At 40.9% G+C, this 4,620-nt stretch overlaps 1 protein-coding gene across 1 annotated transcript in view; it reads right to left on the bottom strand.

Moving 5' to 3' along the window:
- Nucleotides 1-1,145, bottom strand: part of scg2a (secretogranin II a) — a gene marked incomplete in the record, with an annotated part of 3,091 nt that extends 1,946 nt beyond the window's left edge. The window contains 1 exon segment of the mRNA XM_037678006.1: nt 1,051-1,145.
- Between the last annotated feature and the right edge of the window lie 3,475 nt (nt 1,146-4,620).

A 4,620-nucleotide genomic window follows, 5' to 3' on the forward strand; every position in this document is an offset into this window, starting at 1 on the left:
GAGGAATGCATATCACCCATCATGCCAGAGTTTTAGTCTAAGATCGTCTAGTCTACAAATGGGTACCATTTTTGTAAAACACTGTAAATAACACATTTATTCAACCTTTATTAATACAGGTTATCTCATCGAATCACAAGGACTCATTGCCATGTGATTATGTGTGATCTTATGTGATATCACACACAGAGCATGTGATGTGATTTTCAGCTCCTATCAAATCAAAGTTCAGATAAAAATGTATAAAAGTGACTGAGTTTTAGCTATTTTTGTGTAGACTAAATTTGATTAGCTGTGGCGGCAATCCTAAATTGTGCTGACACCAAAAGTTAATCAGTTGTAGATGCACATCCTATGATTACTTTCTGAAAGCTTCAGTCAAATCTGCCCTGTGGTTCATGAGATATTTTGCTAACAGACTGGGTTAATGATGAGCGCTCAGTTAATGTGTCAGGGATCAGTCTCAGCTACCACTGATCCAAGCTCCACATCTGTACAACTGACACTTGAAACCGTTTTTCCTCCCTGTTGCTGGAGGTGATGTCAGCAGCTGGAACAGCAACTGGATCCAGCTCCCTGCAGATGTGATTAGTCCAGCTGTCCGTGAGTCACGTCCCTGTTGTCAAGGGAACCCGGTGAGGCTGACGTTCCCATAAAAACCTCCTCTTCCTCCTGTAAGCCCTCCAGCGGGCAGATGTTTGCTCCTCGTCCTCGCCATGTAGAGGAGTCTCCTCCGCTCACAGGAGGCGGAGGATTCGTGTTTTTAGAAAGTTTAGAGGCAGCAAACATGTAATGTGATGTTCCCTGACGTGTTCCCGACCTGCATTTATCCAGCCGCATCAACTTCACACAGCTACTGATTAATATTTAAAGCTGGACGTGATTCAGATGTTCGTTATTAGCCCAAGAGAACAAAGGAACGAACCATAACCGCCCGAGCATCAGGTTGGGGAGCAGCTGAACCTGAAGTAACTTTAAACGCGTTTATAGTCGCCTGGCACGTGACCGGAAACGGGTTCAGCCTCGAGCCGTTAAGCTCCGGGCTCCTACCTGTGTTTGTCGGTTAGTTGGTGTCTCCGAGGATCGCGAGTGAGCTGAGCATCTCCCTGCCTCGCAGAGGTCTGGGCTCAGCACCGCGGACAGCGGCTCGTGCCATTAGAGGAGTCACGTGACTCTTGCGTCAGAAGCTACACAACGCTCACCCTCTCTCCGCGCGCTCTCTCTCTCTGTGCGCAGGCGCAGTGCAGCCCAACCATCACAGTTTGTGTCGGAGCATCCTAAATGTGAGCAGTTCAAGTCATTGTTATTCACAATAACAGGGCTAAACTTAGAACTGCGGGTCTCTATGTGAAGCAGGAGGTGTCGGCTTCCCTAATGTTTATTTTCATTTAATTAGCCCACCTGCTGAGGCACAAGATAACAGCACTGAAGGGCTGATACAAGCTTGGACTGTGTTTTTATGATTTTTAATATCACTTGTCTGAGAATATGATTGTATAGCATAATACACAATAAAATCTGCTGGGTTAAAAACTGCTTGGTTTGTGACAGCGCTGAGTTAATGTTCGTGCTGCTGTTGATATACCGTATTGTTTTACATTATTAGTGTTTAGCGTACCCTGTATATCTTAGATATTTTAGCATACCGTAACCCCGTTTGGCGTTCATTTAGCGTATATCTTAGTGTATATCGTAGATTCTTATACTATACTGTTTCTTTTTATACTTTATATTTTTGCTGTTTTTGGGTGTGACACTGAGTACACAGTTTTGTTCCACCTTATGTACCACATGGGATGCAAATGACAATAAATTTGAACTTGAACTTAAGTTTGGACCAGTCCTGAGTAATTTTAACTCAACAAGGCTATCATTTCGACCCCACATCCTGGGTCAAGTTTTTGACCCTAAAACTGTTAGATGACTAATTTGATGAACTAAGTTGAGTTAAAAATATAAACTCAAAATGTGGGTTTTTATAAAATTACTACTTACATTGGAACGAGGACTTGTACTGATTGGCGAGACAGAGGGATCAGGCTGGAAAGGATGTGCAGCAGGTTAAGCTTGTTAAAGATAGGAATGGTTAAGTTCTAACAAATGAGGAGAGTGTGAAGGGAAGATGGACAGAGTACTTTGAGGAGCTAATGAGTGAAGAGAATTAAAGAGAAAGAAGAGTAGAAGTTATAGAAACTGTGGACAAAGAAGTGGGAAAGATTAGTGAGGGTGAAGTTCGGAAAGCTCTGAAAAGCATGAAGAAGGGGAAGGCAGCCTGATGACATACCAGTGGAGTTATGAAGATGTCTATAGGTGAAATAGTCAAATTTTAAATTTTGTTTTTATTTTAAATGTTTGTTGTTGTTTTTTTACAAAGTAGATTGAGAAAATGCTCGAGGAAAGGAGTAGAAGAAATTTGATACTAGCTAGCGCAAACTGCTATGAGCGTCACCTAGCAAACACCAACTAATGTTAGTCTGAGAAAGCAAAATCACTAACTAGTGCAAACTAAAGTTATTAACAAAACCAACCAGGCTAAACATATTGCTATAAGTTGTTTTTACTTGTCTTTACTTATCACATCTTAAACCAAAGTCTTATTGAATTTGGTCAACTTCTGGTTTTAAAATGGCGGACTGTGAAGAATGGCAGCTCATCTCAAACACAACCACTGGGTCAGACCTTTTCACCCAATACTTGGTCAAACCAACCTAAAAGTTTAAACTCAGCAACAAAGTTATCAAAATAAACCAGCAGCTTTTAGTGCACAGTGTGTGTGTATGTGTGTGTGTGTGTGTGTGTGTGTGTGTGTGTGTACCTGTTTTTGTTACCTTTTTAGGATTTGTTGTTTTGGTATAATCACCCTTGTCAGGACTGGTAGCCCTTTTTGTGACCAAAGACCGGTCCGAAGATGGAAGGTCATTTATGGATCAGGGGTTAGACTTAGGGTCAGGGTTAGGTAAAATAAATTATTGATAAACGTTGATACAAAGAAATTCAAAGGTGTGTGTGTATGTGTGGCACAGTCTTTGCAGAGTTGCTGTGACTGACGTCTGTTGTGTCTCTGCTGCAGCAGAGAGGGACAGAGGCAGTTAAAGTCCACCGATGACTCACACACGGTCTCTGCCACAGTTCAAGATGGGCGGGGTGACTGCAGAGGGTGTGTGTGTGTGTGTAACAGCGATAGACTATGCTTCTGCCATCATGCAGCATGGTTTTTATTTTTGGCTGATTGTCAAATCTTGTCGAGCGTAAAGCTGTGTGTGTGTGTGTGTTTTCATTCATAAATGTGCTGCTCTGTTAAAATCGGAGCTCCTGCTTTTCTCTCTCGGCCTGCATATCTGACGTTTTGTGACGTGGTTCTTGTTGGTTTTTTTAATACCTTTTTTACAATTGCAGCATATAAAATGTCTTTTCATCCCTTCATTGCTTACATATTACCCTACAGTGACTCACAAATTATTTGACTGCTGAAATACAGAGAAAAATCTGGATTTTAAATCTTGTATTTCTGGTCAAATAAAAAGCATTATTTGCCATTTTATCGATAAGTAGAAGAAAGCTTTTACTTCAAACAGCAGAGTATTGAAGAGTGGGAGGACAAAGGCTGATGAGTCATACACAGCAGTCTTTTCAGACTCATTAAGTAAAGTCCTGCCCCATTTACAACATTTGCATGGATTTATACTGAGTATACTGACAAAACATTGTTTTATTCTCATGTCTCCCTTGGACTAATTATGATTTTCCCCCATGACGAGCACACATGCCGGTTTCTTCCTGACAAACACGAGCTGGCAGGCTAATTGTTCTGACTGTCAGTTCCACCCACAGTTTTACTGCCTTGTCCACTTAAAATCTGAACACTTCCTCAGGTCAAATGTGGCATTTTCTTCTCTATAAATGATACTTGTTATGGTTCTGTTTGCATGAATGTGAATAATGACAGTTTTGAATTTATTCAGTTTATTTATATAGTGCCAATTCACAACAAAGTTGTCTTAGGGCACTTTACAGAAACACATACACATTCACATACACAGAAAAGCCAATTAGTAAAGTTCTCTATCTAAGGAAGCAGCAGACAAGTTGAATCTTCACTTTGTTACAGTCTCCCATCATGAACAAGTGCAACGGCAGCAGTGACAAGGAAAAACTCCCTTTTAACTGGAATAAACCTCCAGCAGAACCAGACTCAGGACAAGCGGCCATCTGCTTTGACCGGCTGGTTGAGAGGACAGGAAGGAGAGACAAACAAACACAGAATGACAGGTCCAGATATAAGTCCAGGTGTACCTGAAAGACAAAAACACACGTCAAGGATAGAAAAAATAATTACAAATACAAAACTGGTTGAGCAGAGTAAGTAAAGACAGTATCAGAGTGAACATTGTGGTCAGTTTGTCCTCCAGCAGTCTAAGCCTATAGCAGCATAACTAAGGGACAGCTCAGGAAACCCAAGCCAACCCTAACTATAGGACTTATCAAAAAGGAAAGACTTAATCTTAGTCTTAAATTTTTTTCTCAACCTTTATTTATACAGGTTAATCCCATTGAGCCTCGAGGACTCATGTACAAGAGAGACCTGAATAAAAACATGTTTTTTTTTTAAATAACTGAAAA

The sequence above is a fragment of the Nematolebias whitei genome, chromosome 6 (genome assembly GCF_014905685.2).
Source record: "Nematolebias whitei isolate Nwh7 chromosome 6, NemWhi1, whole genome shotgun sequence".
Taxonomy (NCBI): domain Eukaryota; kingdom Metazoa; phylum Chordata; class Actinopteri; order Cyprinodontiformes; family Rivulidae; genus Nematolebias; species Nematolebias whitei.